Source organism: Hemitrygon akajei, chromosome 18 (genome assembly GCF_048418815.1).
Source record: "Hemitrygon akajei chromosome 18, sHemAka1.3, whole genome shotgun sequence".
Taxonomy (NCBI): domain Eukaryota; kingdom Metazoa; phylum Chordata; class Chondrichthyes; order Myliobatiformes; family Dasyatidae; genus Hemitrygon; species Hemitrygon akajei.
Window position 1 is genome coordinate 51094223 of NC_133141.1, and position 19956 is coordinate 51114178.

Here is a 19956-nt window from a genome sequence, read left to right on the forward strand (position 1 = left end):
TGCTGCTAAGTTAACAAATTTCACTTCACATGCTGGTGATAATAAACCTGATTCTGATTCTGAAATGGTATTGGAGTGGAAAGTTGAAAACATCCAAGCAGCAGATATGCAGTGCAAAATACAATCCAGTGACTGCGTGTTCGCATCCAACCACAGAATACGATCAATAAATTTTTGGAGTGACACTGGAGGAAGGTAATCTGGAATGTGTTGTAAGATTCACTCACGTGCTTCAGTAAAATGATATATCCTGCCAGATGCACACATGACTCCAAGTCCACACGAAGAGGTTGAGTATTGGGGCTGGCTAAATCAGATGTGACAAACATGTAGCAGATCTGTTGGCATCTTTTCAGAGTAAATGGTTTACGTATACATGTGAACCTGCACATTACAAGCAATCTAGAGTACTTTAAACAAAAATGAAGCTACTTCCAAAGGAACTCTCTGGTTACAATAGATGAATATAGTTTGTAAGAAAAGAATATTTGCTGCAGTGTTTCTGATATTTTTGTTGCTTCTAATCAAAGTCCATCTAATTCTTCTTCCCTCAGATAGATTTTGAATATCATGCAAAATTTTGTCTCGTAAGTTTTTTACATTGTTAAAAGTGAATGGAATCTATTGATATTTGCAGGAGAAAATGTAACAATATTTTTCTGCATAAAGCATGATATATATATATAGAGAGTTGAAAACATACAAGGTACATTTTCATCAATTCATATTTGTATCTCTTCATGAAAAGCAATCATAAATCAGCATAATAAATGCACTGTAATAGCAGTGTACTGCTGATTGTTTCCACTCCTTTTCAGTGGTGCCTTAGTAGCCTTGAGCTTTCTCGATGTATAGATCAATACATTTCAAAAAAACCCACAGCCTGTCAGCTTTCACTTGCCTGCAGATAAAATTACAGAAGCTACATAACACATTCCTTGTTTCTTGGTTGCTAGACACAGCATGTAAATACTATAGAGGAAGGTGTAATGTTTTTTCTGGCAAGCCATTTTGGCTCCTGTGACAACATTAGTTATTCCATGCTTCCATCCATTTTATATTAAATGTCATCCAAAAGAAAGCTGCATAGCTTTGACTGAGATTAATACTTGTGGTTCATGCAGTTTGCCAAGATAATTCCCTTCCTTTACATGTACTTGGCATTAAGAACATATTTATGTTTTTCTAAAGCTTTTGGTTTCAGTGTAAATGTTCACTTACCAAGACAATGAAAATAAAGATGTGCTATATTTCATTGAATTAGAGATGGAGGATCTTTGTCCTGCTTTTGAAAAAGGAAGCTGCAGGTTATGCTGGAATTAAGTAACTAGCACTCATACATTTGGATATACATTTATACCTTTGTACATAAACATACATAAACAAATGTGGACACACATCTAAACAATCATATATATACTCACATTCATGCAACAAACACACATACAGCATGCAGTATTTTCACTTGAATGTGCACATGTTGTTAAGTGCCATCCAGTCGTCATCGAGTCATGGTGACCCTAAGAATAGTGTAGTTATCCATTGGAAGTAGGTTGCCAGGCCTTTCTTCCACACAGATACTGCTGTTGCCTAGCTTGAGATCTGGCCAGATTTGAACTCAGGCCCATTTGCCTCGAAGTCCAGTGCAGATGCCACCACACCATTGGCCAGCATGTATACATACCTGTATATTTACATATTAACTTACACACACAGATAGATAATTGCATGTATGCATACAGTTCTAGGATGTTCTTGATATGGTTAGAATTGTGAACACATCTGAGTTTCAGTGTTAAGATGAAATACCTCCAGTCATTGCATTACTTAATCTATAGTTTCCCAACAGTTTTAACTGAAAACTGATCATGCTGGCAAATTGAAGGCAAAATAGTGCAGAAACTGGAAATCTGGAATTAAAATGATTTCTAGAAATACTCAACAGGTAAGGTAGTATCAAATAAAAGTGAAATGGCATTAATGATTCAAGTACAGGACATTTCCTTAGAAATCAGCCTGAAGTGACTTGCCATAACATTGCTGGTTCTCTCTTCACGGGTACTGTCTGACCTGCTAAGTATTTCCAGTATTTTCTATCTTTAAGTTAAAGATCTGTTGCTCTGTTCATTCGATTTTAGTTCTATTTTAGCTAGTCAACATGAGATGGGATTTATCTGTGAATAACCTATATAATGGAACGAAACCTGACCCCTCATTTCACCTTCTGCAATTTTATTATTAAAGAACAACACATTGGCCATCTCATTGTTTCATTCAAATTACCATTTGCTCAGTGGAAGCCATATTTATTTCCCACTTCAAATATGTACCTATCTATATTCTGGCAAAAACTAAAAGATTAGAAAATGCAAAATCCACATTAAAAAGCAGATTTTCTAAAACAATTATACTATTAAAGGAAAGCAGTGAATCCAAACATTTTTCTTTTTTCTCATTGATTTTTCATGTTTGTTAAAACAAAAAAAAGATAGAAGCAATTATGTGAGATAGTAAGTTGAGTATTACAATTTTTGCAAAATTTGCATATTATAAAGAAACAAATACCTGTGCATGTCATTAACATTAAAAATTCTGCAGATTCTGGAAATCCACACACAAAACATTGGAGGAACTCAGCAGGTCAGGCAGCATCTATGGAAATGAATAAACAGTCACCATTTCGGGCCGAGACCCTTCTTCAGTATTTATGCATCTTATGGGACAGAATCAACAAATGTGGGAGTGCAAGATATAACTTCATAAGTATTTAAACAACAAGCACTTAATTCTTCTTCCATTGCTTAAAAGATTAAACTACCTATGTTGTAAGATGTAATGAAAATATATTAATTTTCTTTGTTGAAACAGTAATCTATTGTATGAAATCTAGTGTGAAGTCATAGGGGAGCCTAAGAAGTTTAAAGCTTGAGTAAATACAGAATTAGAGGGTAAATAAAAACCAAGATTTAGAGTTAAAAGCTTGTAGATTATAAGTGAGAAGGAAAAGTAAGGAGTTCCGTAGTTCATAAATCATTTCACTCAATACTTCCTGTAATTGTTAATACAGTGTGAAAGTGAAACTGACTTCAGCAATCTATACTCTAAGTAATATGTTCCATAGATTACTACAGTAACGTCAAAATACTTTATTCACTCTGATGTACTTTATGTCATCTCAAGACTTTTTAAAATTGTTATTCATTGATTGGATGTGGGCGTCGCCAGCTAAGCCAGCATTTATTGCCCATCCCTAATTGCCCTTGAGAAGGTGGTGATGAGCTGCCTTCTTGAACCGCTGCAGTCCCTGAGGTGTAGGTACACTCACAGTGCTGTTGGGGAGGGAATTCCATCATTTTGAACCAGCGACAATGAAGGAATGGTGATATATTTCCAAGCCAGGATGGTGAGTGGAAGACTCTGGAAATTATTGCCTCAAAACAAGTTTCGATGTTCTTTTTATATGAAAACGGACATTAAGCGGCTCACTGTTACTTGTTAGTTTGGGTTCCTGTTGTGTAGTTTCCATTAAGGAAACCTTGGCATATTAATACAGGCATTCCAATAATATATATTTCTATAATGCATTATTCCGCAAAACCAGCAGCCTTGAGTGTGGTGATACAACTCAGCTTGATATTGGAAGATATATACAAACAATGGAAAATCATATATATTTATAAATCAAGTTATACTTTACTGTGTCACAAATAACTAGAGAATAAATCCTTGTTTTGTACATCTGAATAGTGACCAAAGAAGATTGCAAATGTACTTGAATGTAGCCACTGGCCATCCATTAATAATATGGGTAAGATTTGCAATCTTGCTGTATCTTAGAAATTGCCCCATGGCAAAATGTCACTTCATTTAATAGATATTTGAAATTTCAGGTCTGATGTTGGCTATTTGCTGATTTATTGTGTTTGTAATCAAAACAGCAAGCTTTGACCATCTTTGATATTATCCTTAACTAATCCTATTCATGGCTTTCTTGCAGACTGATGTGATCTGCGATATACAAATCAAGAACATTATTCAACCTCAGCACAGTAGAGAATACAATGTATTAATTGTTTATGTATGAATTGCCATTAGAGTCCTCTATCAGTTAAGTTCTGATTTTGGACCTCCACATTTAATGCTCCTGAGATTGAAATTCCAGGCAATGTTACTTTTCCAAATGAATGATATTAGGATGTTTACTTGCAGATATCAAGGACGGTTCGCATGCACAATCCCAGGCTTACCTTCAGTAGTTGCAGGATAAATCTGGGAGAAAACTGTAAAGAACAATTTTTCTTCATTTTGACTGGAGATGTATTACAAAAGGAAGGAGAACTGCATGTGAGCCATAAAGACCTATAAACAACCACAAGACAATTCAAATCCTTTTGTAGTTCCTGCTTTTACATTTTGACTTTCGGTGACTTGTGTATCAGAACAACCACATCCCTTTGAACACTAATGTTACCTTTTCATTCACCATTTAAAAATACTTTGCTTTACTATATTGTATATCAAATTGGATAGCCACAATTTTCTACATCAGTTTGAATCTTGTATTTTCTTGTGCATTTACTGAGTTTGTTGGTGTACCATATAGCCTACTGTATAATATGGGACTATTTTATGTTGTAGTAACACGCTATTGAGCATGCACTATTGGGTGCGTATTGATCCGTATATGTGTTGAGTTCAGATTCCATAAGTAACTTAGCTCCAGTCTCTAGCATTCTTATTAATGATATTGTAGTGTAAATGGCCACATACACAACAAATTGGCGATGAGGTTAATGAACCTGCATCATATCGGAACGCCGTATTTTAATTGATAATGGCACTCAGAAGAGGCAGAGTGAGGTTGCAAGTCTGGAAAAGAAGCGGGAGTTCAGCTGTTGTGGGAACATGCTGAACAGAAATGAAGGAAAGAAATGTTACTGTTGTGGGAACAGGTCACATGACCCTGATGGTTGTTGGTTTAAAGATAAAGAATGCCAAAACTGTGGCAAACAGGGCCACACTGGCGGAGTATGCAAAACTAAACAGCATAAAAAGGACAAAATACAGAGAAACAAGAAACCCCAGAAAGGAAAATACAACAATGTGCACAAAATGAAAGAAAGCAGTTCTGATGAAAACAATTCAGACAAGTCTTGTCCGCAACTTCACAGCGTGAAAGAGACAGATGATCAAAGAGTAATATGGATCACTCCACAAGTGGCAGGAGTGAAACTGAAAATGGAGTTGGACACAGGCTCAGCTTTAACAGTGATCTCTGTACAGGACTACAAATGACTGTTTTATCACATACCTCTGAAACAAACTAAACTATTGCTAAAGACTTACACAGGACAGTGAGTGCATCCCAAAGGTAAAATTAAAGTGACAGTGACCCACGGAGAGAAAACGCAGCAACTGAACCTCTTTGTACTGAAAAATAGAGGACCACCATTGCTGGGATGTGAATGGCTCAGGAAAATCCAGTTGGATTGGCACACCGTCAAGGCACTAGATGCGTCAGCAAAGGAGGGCAGCAGGGCTACATCTGAGAGACTCACAAATACTTGCTGACTCTGTTCATGAAAGGAATAGGAACACTTCTGGGCATGAAGGCAAAGACTGAGATTGAGGAAAATGCATGTCCAAAATTTCACAAAGCCAGACCAGTGCCATATGCAATCTGTCCTACAGTAGAGGCAGAGCTGAAAAGTCTGGAGCAGACTGGGGTCCTGTCAAAGGTGGATTGGAGTGAATGGGCCACACCTATTGTTCCAGTGATGAAGAAAACCTCCAGCACAAAACCAGGAAAACCAAGCAAGGTGCGCATATGTGGAGACTTTAAAGTGACTGTTAACCCAGTTCTCCACACAGTACAGTATCCTCTACCCCGTATTGAGGACACCTTTGCTTCCCTGTCAGGAGGGGAACATTTCACAAAAATCGATTTGGCCCAGGCTTATCCCCAAATGGAAATCAATGATGCAACCAAGAAATACCTGACAATAAATATACACAAAGGACTTTATCAGGTTGGTGTTTGGGATAGCATCAGCTCCTGCAGTCTGGCAAAGGGCAATGGACCAGGTCCTGCAGGGGATACCAGGGACTCAGTGTTACCTGGATGACATCACTGTCACCGGCAAGGATGACGACAAAAATCTTTCTAACCTTGAACAAGTGCTCACCTGGTTATGAGAAAGTGGGCTCAGAGCTAATCGACAGAAATGTGAGTTTTTCGAAAAGGAAATCTCATACTGTGGGCATGTGATCAACAAGGATAGCTTACACGTGTCTCAAGACAAGATAGAAGCAGTGCTCAAGGCACCACCACCTGAAAATGTGTCTCAGCTGAGAGCATATCTTGGACTAGTGAACTATTACAAGTTCTTGCCTAACCTATCCACAGTCCTACACCCACTAAATGTACTATTACAGACAGGGACACAATGGAAGTGGACTGAGAGCTGTAAGAAAGCGTTTCAGGAAACTAAAAGACTCATAACTTCAGATGGGATGCTCGCGCACTTTGACCCCTCCTTACCGATCCGACTGGCTTGTGATGTCTCCCCCCATGGGATAGGAGCTGTGTTATCGCACAAGTTTCCAGATGGCTCAAGAGACCAATAGCCTTTGCCTCAAGAACGCTGACTTCAGCTGAACGCAACTACGCTCAGATCGACAGAGAGGCCCTAAGCCTCGTGTGGGGAGTCAAGAAATTCAGTCACTACCTGTACGGTCAAAAGTTTACCCTGTCGACTGATCATCAGCCTCTCTAATGTGTCAATCTTCAACCCAAGGAAAGCTGTTCCAGTGATGACAACACAAAGGCTGCAGCGATGGTCTCTTTTCTTAGGAGGTCACAGGTATGACATTGAACACAAGGTGACCAAGCAAAATGGCAACGCAGATGGTTTGTCAAGTTTACCACTGCCCACTTCCGAGATAACTACACAAATGGACTCAGCAGAGGTCTTTCACACAACAGTAGTTGAACAATTACAAGTGACAAACAGCCTCATTGAAAGAGAAACACGCAATGACCCTACATTGTCAAAGGTGTATGACATCACGGTAAAGGGATGGCCAACTCGTGGTAACACACTGTTTCCAGCCTTCTCAGCGAGGAAGGAGCAGTTGTCAGTGTATCGGGGAACACTAATGTGTGGCTCACGAGTTGTGATTCCTCCCAAGCTACGCACCAGAGTGCTGGAGGAACTGCACAAGGGGCACCTGGGTACCGTGAAGATGAAAGGTCTTGCCCGTGCCTATGTGTGATGGCCAGGAATCAATAATTCCTGGATTGAGGATGTGACCAAGAACTACTCTGGATGTCAAACGATCCAGAACACACCACCACAAGCCCTTCTCCATCCGTGGGAGTGGCCCTCATCACCATGACAATGAGTGCACATCGGCTTTGCTAGACCATTCATGAACTCCATCTTTTTAATCGCTGTCAATGCACATTTCAAATGGCCAGAGCTCATCAAAATGAAGATAACCACATCGGAAAAGACCATTACAGTTCTGAGGACCATGTTCACCAGGAATGGCATACCAGAACAAATCTGCACAAGACAATGGACGACAATTTGTCTCTGAAGAATTCCAAAGTTTTGCGAAGAACAATGGAATCAAGCACTTTACATCTGCTCCTTACCATCCATCCACAAATGGCTTGGCAGAAAGATTTGCGCAGACATTCAAGAAAGCCAGCAAGGCAAGGGACAGCGAAAATCGACCACTGCAACACAAGATAGACAACCTCCTCCTTGCCCATCGTAATGCAGTACATACAACCACTAACCAGACTCCAGAGATGATGTTTCTGTACAGGAACCTGAGGTCCCACATGGATCTTCTCAAACCAATTGTACGGTGTGATGTAGAGAACAGTCAGTTCAAACATTTGAATGCTAAGCTCCACATGGACAGTCAGTTCTTGCATGGGATTACCAAACTGAAAAGTGGCAGCCGGGTACAATTTCTGCCATTGTCAGGCCACTGATGTATAGAGTACAGGTGGGAGAGAACGTATGGAGACGTTATGTGGATCAAATCCTGGATGCTCAGGTGAAAAACTCAACAACACCTTGCCCGGACTGTCATGACATAGAAGCACGTCGTGTGGATTAGATCCTGAACGCTCAGGTGGAAAACACAACAACATCTTGCCCTGACTCCCTGGACATAGAAGCAAACAGTCCTGATGTGACCACATCAGCCTCGCCCACAGATGAGCCTGTCATCAGCACTGAGGACCCATTTGATGTACCTGTGGAGACTAATTCCTCAAAGCAAACGTTGCAGGGCAGACGTTACCCTGAGAGGCAGAGAAGGCCCCCCCAAAGACTTGAGTTATAATTATTGTAATCATTATTATTATTACATTACTTTGTTATAATTTCATATCATTAAGTTATTAACTAAACAGTGGGTGGGCGTTTGTATATTAAGGGTACACATACAGTATTTGTTTAGTATAAAAAAACTGTTGATACACTTTTTAAATAAAAGGGGAGGAGTGTACCATATAGCCTACTGTATAATATGGGACTATTTTATGTCATAGTGACACGTTATTGAACATGCGCTATTGGGCCTGTATTGATCTGTATATATGTGTTCAGTTCAGGTTCTGTAAGTAAAAAGCCCTGTTAACTTGGCTCCAGTCTCTAGCGTTTTTATTAATGATATTGTTGTGTAAACGGCCACATACACAACAGTTGGTATTCCCTCGAAACCTCTGTACATCCCCCCCCCCCCCACCACTCACAACCATACTTAGCATTAATAAATTTGGAAATATGAGATCTGGTCCCCTAGGCAAAATTGTTGATACAGATTGTAAATGGCTTGGGTCCTGAAGAACCCTAACAAACACAACTTGCCATACGAAAAAGATGTGTGCATTTGAAGACATTTGCAGAGGTAATTGATGCAAACATTTTTCCTTTTGTTATGCTTAATCAATATGGATTGATTATTAACTATGTAGAATGTTGCAACTAAGATAGCTTCATTTCTCATCCAAATAACCAGATATGCAGAGGGAGTTGCAAGATACTATTCAGTGATTAAATTGTTGTGACTAGAGACCTAGGCAAGGATGGTTAGGACCCAAGTGCTGGAGTATCCAAGTCCAGAATTGATGCACAATACGAGACTGAAGTGAGAACGGAGTTCTAAACTAGACACTAGACAAGAATCCAAGTAGAGCTGATGATTGAACCTCAATTCAGGTGTTATTTAAATAATAAAATTCTGGCACAAAACCATGGCTGCCAGTTAGTGGGGCGGGCCTGAATCTTTAAGGGAGTCGTGCCAGTTATCCATATTCTAGAATGTCTAAACCCTGGAGGTTGGGACAGTTGTGTGAGTGTGGTAACAGGACCCCCTCCCCACGGATGACTCCTGACAGCTCTGGCTGCTCAGAGAGACGATGATGGTAGTCACGATGAGAGCAAGATTCAGGATGTCCCTTTCAGGAACCCAGCACACTTCCTTGGGTCTGAATCCTTCCCAGTCCACAAGGAACTGCCGAACTGCTGAACAGCTCGTGAATCCAGAATTCTTTTCATGGTGAAGAGAAACCTGGGTGGCGGCAGGACTGATAGTGGTGGGGTGAAAGGACTGGTTTTAATTTGGAAATGTGGAAGGTGGGAAGAAACTTGAGGGTCTTGAGGAGCTGCAAGTTGTAAGCCACTGGGTTTACTTTTTTGAGATCCTTGAAGGGTCAATGAACTTGGGTGCCAACTTCCTAGATTCCACCTGGTGAGGCAAATCCTGAGCAGACAGCCAGATCTGTTGCCCTGGGTGCCAGGCTGGTCCCTGCTCAGGGAAGATTGGACATTGAACAGGGACATCCTGTAAAGTGTTATGGGTGATTTCTGCGCACATTTACTGCACACTCATGCTTGAGTGCTCGTGGGGGGCACTGATGCTTTTTTTTTGCTGGTGGGGTGGGAGTCATTGCCTTGTTGCTGCTTGTGTGTGGGAGGGGGGCTTTGAGATTCGAACATTTAACTGTCATTCATTCTTTGGGGCACTTCTCTATTTTCATGGATGTTTGTGAAGAAAAGGAATTTCAGGATCTATATTATATACATTTCTCTGACATAAAATGTACCTATTGACACCTATTTAAGCCTATTGAACATCAAATGATCGCTCCATGCATCTGGGTTTTCTGAGGCCAGGCTTCTTAGGGTTTGTTCCATATCCTGTTTCACCCACTCAATCTGGCCATTGGGCTGCGAGTGAAACCCGGAGGAAAGGCTCACTGTTGCCCCAGTCAGCGTACGGAATGCCCTTCAAAAACATGGCTTGAATTGAGGACTGCAATCTGACACAATGTTCACTGGAAATCTGTGGATCCTGAAAACCTGGGGCAGAACAATTTTGGCCATCTCCGCTGCAGATGGTAACTTGTCTAAGGCAATGAATTTGCAGGCCTTTGAAAAACAATCTACAATTACCATGATAACGGTGCTCCCCTTGGAAGGAGGAAGACCCATGACAAAGTCCATGGAGATGTGCGTCCATGGTCTGTCTGGATCAGGTTGAGGGTGACAGAACCCTTGAGGTTGGGTGCAGGGCTTCTTGTTCCGAGCTCACACCTTGCATGCCTGCATGTATTGTTGGACATCTCCCACCATTCCAGGCCACCAGTATCTTCTCTTGATGAATTTGCGGGTTCTGGCAATCCCTGGGTGAGCCATCATCCTTGATGTGTGTCCCCATTGAAGTCCCTGAGACCTAATGGAACTTGGGATGAACACGTGACCCCAATGAGCATTCTTGGGTATCTTCCCTTGCGTTTGGGCCTTGCAAAGAAGTGCATTCATTCCCCATTGAATTGGCACTATTACCTTAGCTTGGGGCAAAATGGTGGTTGGCTGCTCTTCTCTTTCAGGTTCGTCGAACTGATGAGACAAGGCATCAGGTTTCTAATTCTTTGACCCCAGTCAATAGGTCAGGATGAAATTGAAGCAGCTAAAGAAAAGAGACCACCTGGCCAGTATGGAATTCAGTCTTTTGGTCTTCTGATTATAAGCCAGATTCTTGTGGTCTGTCCATACAACAAAAGGGTTCTTGGCCCCCTTAAGCCAGTGATGCCATTCCTCTAAAACCAACTTGACCACGAGCAGCTCTCTACTTATGATGTCGTAGTTCACCTCTGCTGGGGATATCCACCTGGAGAAGAACACACACAGATGCAGTTTATTGTCCGAAGGTATCCGTTGAGACAAAAATGCACTAACTCCGATGTCCGAGGCAACCACTTCCATGATGAAGGGTTTCAAAGGTACATTTAATGTCAGAGAAATGTATACAGTATACATCCTGAAATTCTTTTTCTTCACAACCATCCATGAAAACAGAGGAGTGCCCCAAAGAATAAATGACAGTTAAATGTTAGAACCCCAAAGGCCCCCCCAGCTCCCCTCTCTCTCGTGCATAAGAGGCAGCAAGCAACGAATCCCCCTCCCCCCACCAGCAAAAAAAAGCATTGGCACTGCCACCGAGCACTCAAGTGTGCAGCAAAAGCAACAGCAAAGACACAGACTTGCAGTTACTCCAAAGACTATGCATTCACCCAGTATTCAACTGTCTGGGTTAGGTGAAACCAAGATGGGAGCTGCTGTGAACCGCTGTTTGAGTTCTGCAAAAGCAGCCTCCACTTCAGTAGTCCAGACAAAAGGGCCCGTGGATCTCTTGGTGCTGTCAGCGGAACCACCACTGTACTGAGTTCCTGATAAACTTTCTGTAAAAGTTGGAAAATCCCAAGAATCGTTGGACGTTTGACACTGGATGGTTGTGGTCTATCTCTGACTGCCTGTGTCTTAGCAGGTCCGTCTTGAGATTGCCATGAGAAATGATGAAGTCCAAAAAAGATATTGTAGTTATGTGAATTTCAGACTTCTCCAAATTGATGTAAAGTCCATGATTAAGAAGCCTCTTTAGGATATCTCTGACATGCTCCTCCATGGACTTTGAGAAAATTAGGATGTCATCCAAGTAGACGAAGATGTACTTATGGAGAACATCCCAGAGCACATTGTTTATAAAGGCCTGGAAAACTGTTGGCATGGTCACAATGCTGAAGGGAATGACCAGATACTCATAGTGCCCTGTTGGTGTGTTGAATGCCATCTTCCATTCATCACCCTCCTTTATATGAACCAAATTGTACTCTGCAAGTCCAGCTTTGAGAATTCTCTTGCTCCTGGGAGAATCTTGAAGGCAGTGTTCATGAGTGGAAGAGGGTAATGATTCGTGGTCATTATGCGATTCAGCCCTCTATAATCAATGCATAGTCGCATTGAGAATAAATCCATCCTGTTTCTGTATGGTGAAGCAACCATTTCAGCCCTGGGAAAAGCCTCTGACTATCCACACGATCAATGCCTCTCATCATCTTATACACCTCTATCAGGTCACCTCTCATCCTCCTTCACTCCAAGGAGAAAAGGCAGAGTTCACTCAACCTATTCTCATAAGGCATGCTCCCCAATCCAGGCAACATCCTTGTAATCTCCTCGGCACCCTTTCTATGGTTTCCACATCCTTCCTGTAGTGGGGCAACCAGAACTGAGCACAGTACTCCAAGTGGGGTCTGACCAGTGTCCTATTTAGCTGTAACATTACCTCTCAGTTCCTAAATTCAATTCCACGATTGATGAAGGCCAATACACCGTACGCATTCTTAACCACTGAGTCAACTTGTGCAGCTGCTTTGAGCGTCCTATGGACTCAGACCCCAAGATCCCTCTGATCCTCCACACTGCCAAGAGTCTTACCATTAATACTATATTCTGCCATCATATTTGACCTACCAAAATGAACCACTTCACACTTATCTGGGTTGAACTCCATCTGCCACTTCTCAGCCCAGTTTTGCATCCTATCAATGTCCCCGTTGTAACCTCTGACAGCCCCACACACCCCCAACCTTTGTGTCATCAGCAAACTTACTAACCCATCCCTCCACTTCCTCATCCAGGTCATTTATAAAAATTGTGAAGAGTAAGGGTGCCAGAACAGATCCCTGAGGCACACCACTGGTCACCGACCTCCATGCAGAATATGACCCGTCTACAACCACTCTTTGCCTTCTGTGGGCAAGCTAGTTCTGGATCCACAAAGCAATGTCCCCTTGGATCCCATGCCTCCTTACTTTCTCAATAAGCCTTGCATGGGGTACCTTATCAAATGCCTTGCTGAAATCCATATACTCTACATCTACTGCTCTTCCTTCATCAATGTGTTTAGTCACATCCTCAAAAAATTCAATCAGACTCGTAAAGCATAACCTGCCCTTGACAAAGCCATGCTGACTATTCCTAATCATATTATACCTCTCCAAATGTTCATAAATCCTGCCTCTCAGGATCTTCTTCATCAACTTACCAACCACTGAGGTAAGACTTACTGGTCTATAATTTCCTGGGCTATCTCTACTCCCTTTCTTGGATAAAGGAACAACATCCGCAACCCTCCCATCCTCGGAAACCTCTCCTGTTCCCATTGATGGTGCAAAGATCATCACCAGAGGCTCAGCAATCTCCTCCCTCGCCTCCCACAGTAGCCTGGGGTATATCTCATCTGGTCCTGGTGACTTGTGCAACTTGATGCTTTCCAAAAGCTCCAGCACATCCTCTTAATATCTATATGCTCAAGCTTTTCAGTCCACAGCAAGTCATCACTACAATCACTAAGATCCTTCTCCATAGAGAATACTGAAGTAAAGTATTCATTAAGTACCTCTGTTATTTCCTCTGGTTCCATACACACTTTCCCACTGTCACACTTGATAGGTCCTATTCTTTTATGTCTTATCCTCTTGCTCTTCACAGACTTGTAGAATGCCTTGGGGTTTTCCTTAATTCTGCCCACCAAGGCCTTTGCATGGCCCCTTCTGGCTCTCCTAATTTCCTTCTTAAGCTCCTTTCTAGTAACCTTATAATCTTCTAGATCTCTAAAGTTACCTAGCTCTCTGAACCTTTTGTAAGCTTTTCTTTTCTTCTTAACTAGATTTATTACAGCCTTTGTACACCACGGTTCCTATACCTTACCATAACTTCCCTGTCTCATTGGAACATACCTATACAGAACTCTACACAAATATCCACTGAATATTTGCCAAATTTCTTCTGTGCTTTTCCCTGAGAACATCTGTTTCCAATTTAAGCCTCCAATTTCCTGCCTGATAGCCTCATAATTCCCCTTACTCCAATTAAATGCTTTTCTAACTTGTCTGTTCCTATCTCTCTCCAATGCTATTGTAAAGGAGATAGAATTATGATCACTATCTTCAAAATGCTATCCCACTGAGAGACTCTCAGGATAGTCCAAGGTCGGAACACCAAACCAAAAACATACCCTCTTGCAATGACTAGACCGTGATGCTCCTTACCTTCCAGTACCCAGAAGGTTTATGCTGGGACAGCCAAAGATGCCCGAGGATCAGGGATCTGTGAGGAGACTCAATGATATAGAATCTAATGTTCTCTGCATGATCCTCTACCCTCATCCACAATCTCAATGTCTGCTGTAGGATCTGCCTGGAACCAAGAGTACGACCGTCCAGGACTGCTGTAGCCAAGGGCTGGCTCAACTCCTGCAGAGGTATGTTGAGCCGACTGATGGTCCCCAAGTCCAGGAAGTTACTGGCTGCCCTGGAGTCCACAAAGGCATTCACCTCTCGTCGGTCCTTACTCCAGGAGATCTCCACCCTCAGCATGACCCCAGAATCAGTAGGATTGGGAGTAGTGACCACAACCGTCACAGTCCTCCTGACACTAGATGGTCATAGCAGTGACGGACATTCAGCCCGCAGGTGACCTGTTACCCCGCAGTAATAACAGCAACCTCGACTCTGACGCTGGGACCTCTCATTGACGGAGAATCTTGTGCAGCCGATTTGCATGGGCTCGACAGGTCACTATCCGAGGTCGGAAGGTGGAACTGCGATGTGTTGCGGCCGGGCTCGGGCAAGCTCTCTTCAACCTCTTGCGGTAGTCCCACTCTCGCTCCGCCAGGCAATTATTGAGGCAGATTAATTGGTCAATCAGAGCCTCTAAGTTTCCTATAGGCTCTCCCAAAGCAAGGGCATCCTTTAGTTTGCCTCAGAATCCATGGCGGTACAGAGTGGCCCAAGCCTCCCCTTTCCAGCCACTCTCCTCGGCTAAAGTCCAAAACTCAAAAGGATAGTCGGCTGCTGACTGACCACCCTGACAAACATTCATCAGATGGGCAGAGGCTCAGTTTGCTCCAGTGGGATGATGGAACACCCTTCTCATGGCATCCATGAATTCCTCTGAATCCAAGCAAATCTCTGACCTTCACTCCAATGCACAGTGGCCCAGGCCAGGGTTCTCCCTGACTGGAGAGAGATCATGAAGGCCACCTTTCCATGCTCCATAGGGAACCAGGATGGCTGGAGTCCAAAGACCAAGGAACATTGAGTGAGGAAGTTGCAGCAAGAGTCCAGGTCACGGCCGAATCTCTCCAGGGTTGGAAAATGGTCTGACTCCGCAGAGCGACCGACAGCCTCACCTGAGTGACTCTGGCCTCCTCCTTGTGATAGTTGGTACACGGCCACCTGGAGGTTGTGTATCTCCAGCCTCTGTCTAGTAATCTTCTCACTGTGGCTGCCCACAGCTGACAAGAGGCTCTGATACACCATTGGATCCATGTTAAGCTCAATTGTACAGTGATGAGAGATCTAGGCGAGGATGATTAGGATGTAAGTGCTGTAAAAATTGGGACTAGAACTGAAACACGGTAGGGACTGAAACAAGAGCAGTGTTTCAACCGAAACGCTAGACGAGAATCCAAAGCTGAGCTGATGATTGAGCGCTGAACCTCAGTACGGGTGCTCTTTAAAGATTAAAATTCTGGCGCCAAAACATGGCTGCTAACTAGCAGGGCAGGCCTGAATTTTAAAGGAGCTGTGCCAGCTATCCATAATTTGGACAGTCATAGCGTCTAAACCCCAAAGGCTGGCGCAGTTGGGTGTGTGTTGTAACAATAGTAAGGAGTTTATAATCTCCATGCTGAACAAGAGCCATTGCTGTCAATTGTAAGAACTCTAATGAGAATATTTTATGATGTGCATTGGGAAAATCCTTGATCATTTTTCAAGATGCTATTTGAGATTTGCCACTCAATTTATGATTTGAAGTTTAATGTAAATGAATTAACAGTATTTTTGCCTGTTATCTGAGAAGTGAGACATCAAAGTCATTAACCAACAACACTCTCCTAAGAATCATGATTAATAACATTTAAACCTAAACACCTAGCTTATAAATAAATGAATTAATTTATGAAATGAATAAAAGTTTAGGATACCAGTTCAGCTACATTGTGGTGACTCAATATTATCTTTGCTAATTTTAACGTTATATTTGAGGTTGTTACAAGAAATTGATATAAATGAATGAGATTAAACTACTATAAGTTTAGCCAATATCTGGCAAAATTGATGAAGGGTTTTGATCCAAAACATCAACTGTTTATTCTTTTCCATAAATGCTGCCTGACCATCTGAGTTCTCCAGTACTTTGTGCATGTTGCTGCAGATTTCCAGCACCTCAGAATCCCTTGAATAGGTTGGAGTCCATATATTTATAGTAATACTTTTTTGAACTTATATGATCTTATCCCATTGTGCTTGTAGTTTTGCAGCATATTCTTCTGAAATGATGGTATTAGCCTTTTGAGATGTCAACATGATGAACCTCTGTCTGCAGAACTGCTGTCCATTCATCTTCGATCAGCTTTTCCGGGGAGAATTAGGAGCTGTATCTGAACTAGCTGTGTAAAATCTGACCTCCATTGATTCTAGAGAAAATTGAGCCTAAAAATAATATTTTTTCATCTGCCAGAATGGCATAACCACACAGTTGTAACTAGCATAATCTCTATCTTCCTTTCTGTCAAATCTGAACTTCTCCATCTTCCAGAGGTTTGTCTCTACATAGACTTGGCATTAAATTTCTAACCCTTGTACCTTGATTAAATGAATTAGAACAAGACGAACGATAAAGCACAGAAAACTAAAACTGGCATTTAGGCATGACTTCAGCATCAAAAATGAATGTCACATATTGTACCTCTCAGCTCCAAACACACTATAAGACCATAAGACATAGTTAGGCCTTTCAGCCCATTAAGTCTGAACATCAAATTATGTTGAATAATAGTGATAATTATTGGCAAAGTTCAGGATTTTGGCATTATGTTCTTCACACAGTCTTATTGCTACCCCCATTAAAACACAAAAATATTTACACCTAGGTACATCCAATTCTTGCTTAATTCTCCAGCTTCTCAAATCTATATACAGAAGCCCATATTAAACAGATTGAAATGTGATTCACAACGTTCCTTACAGCATTGATAAATTTTTCTGCAATATTGTTTTTTTCCCGAGAGAAAAAGAAACACAGTTACATTTTCTATGTTTTTAATGTCACACTAGAAATTTGATTAGGCATTTCTGGGCATGACTCACACCTTTTTTGCGGTTTTAGATCAGCCTTGCCAATGGAGCATTGCAAGGGAAATTAGATCAAGCAGTCCCAGGAAATTCCATTGTTGAAGACTACTGAGGCCCTCGTGCCTAGTTGCTGAATTGCGACCCGAGTTGTTCAATCCCATCCTTAATAGTGCTCCTGAACTCCAGAGGGCCAGGCCTTTATCCATCCTAATTTTGCTCCTGACTCCCAATGCACAGGCCCTAATACTCCAATTTTAATTCATATCTCAAAACTTGCAACACACACCTCAGAGATCCATGTGCCAGTTCCCCTCCTCCAACACAGTCTTACTCCTGAACTCCTGTCTTCTCTTCTGAGTTTCAGGTCCCTAACTCTTAGTCTGACCATTTGAGGATCAGTTCCACAATGGAGGCACCATTTATCCCTTCCTTAATCTCACTTGCAGACCCTACCGCTAATACAATCTTTCTTGCCAACTTTATTCTCACATCCTGGCCCTGATCCATCCATCTCCATGCTCCAGCCACTTGCTTGCTTATCAAACCCCAAGGCCCAGCCTTTGACATATGCCATCAACTCTCCCTCTTCTGACTTTGCTCCCTCAAAACCACCTGTCTTCTGACAACAGTCCTTGATTCTGTATGGTGCTTCTGGATGCCCTAGATTTTCCAGGCACTTTTATTGCCCCAGTTAAAAGCCTTATCTATTCCTGACAATGACTGATTTATTTCTGAATGTAATAAGTTTTAATTAGCATTATCACATTCCTCTCCTGACTCCATTTTGTACCAATTTCATTCTGCGGATATATCTGAGCAATAATTGGGACCTTTTCCTGATAGGAAGTCAATCAGTTCCCTGGAAGGCATTTGATATCCAGTATAATGAGGAGTTCAATATGTAACATAATAATGCATACAATAGTAAAACTACCAACTTGGTTACAGAGAGTTTTATTTATTTTTCTTGTTAGTTAATATTGTTGCCTTCCAGAAATTATAAAAAACTTCCCACAACAAACTATATTTAGTCATAAATGATTTAATTTAATTCACACAAAATGCTGGTGGAACACAGCAGGCCAGGCAGTATCTATAGGGAGAAGCGCTGTCGACGTTTCGGGCCGAGACCCTTCGTCAGGACTAACCGAAAGGAAAGATAGTAAGAGATTTGAAAGTAGTGGGGGGAGGGGGAAATGCGAAATGATAAGAGAAGACCGGAGGGGGTGGGATGAAGCTAAGAGCTGGAAAGGTGATTGGTGAAAGTGATACAGAGCTGGAGAAGGGAAAGGATCATGGGACAGGAGGCCTCAGGAGAAAGAAAGGGGGGGTGCACCAGAGGGAGATGGAGAACAGGCAAACAACTAAATATGTCAGGGATGGGGTAAGAAGGGGAGGAGGGACATTAATGGAAGTTAGAGAGGTCAATGTTCATGCCATCAGGTTGGAGGCTACCCAGCCGGTATATAAGGTGTTGTTCCTCCAACCTGAGTTTGGATTACCGGCTGGGTAGCCTCCAACCTGATGGCATGAACATTGACTTCTCTAACTTCTGTTAATGCCCCTCCTCCCCTTCTTACCCCATCCCTGACATATTTAGTTGTTTGCCTGTTCTCCATCTCCCTCTGGTGCTCTTCCCCCCCACACTTCTTTCTCCCAAGGCCTCCCGTCCCATGATCCTTTCCCTTCTCCAGCTCTGTATCACTTTCGCCAATCACCTTTCCAGCTCTTAGCTTCATCCCACCCCCTCCGGTCTTCTCCTATCATTTCGCATTTCCCCCTCCCCCCACTACTTTCAAATCTCTTACTATCTTTCCTTTCGGTTAGTCCTGACGAAGGGACTCGGCCCAAAACGTCGACAGTGCTTCTCCCTGTAGATGCTGCCTGGCCGGCTGTGTTCCACCAGCATTTTGTGTGTGTTGTTGTTTGAATTTCCAGCATCTGCAGATTTCCTCGTGTTTGTAATTTAATTCACTCTATTTTTACTCTTAATTTTTAAAAAGCATAATTATAATTCTCCAAGCATGTTTATACCAGCATTGATATAGATTCAGGTTCGTTTATCCACACTAAAAATTAGTAACTTAACTGTAAGTAGTTTGCTTCAAAAGGGATAATGATGAAGAATTCTGAGATTTCATTGATTGCAAGATGATTAAAGATTATCTTTATTTGTCACATGTACATCAAAACATTGCTGGTATTTTGAAAAATGACAAGTACCAGCCAGTAAGTATCACTAAATATGAGAGCATCTCTAAGCAACTGCAGTGCTTTATCAAACAGTACTAAAGAAAAATACTGAATCCCAATGGCCATATGGAAAGTAAAAAGAAAAGGACAGATTCATTTTAAATACCTTTTTTAAAATATTGAGATTAAGTTGGAGACAGAGTCATAAACTTCAAGCTTCTTTCAGACTTATTGTTTATCCGATTTGCAAAATA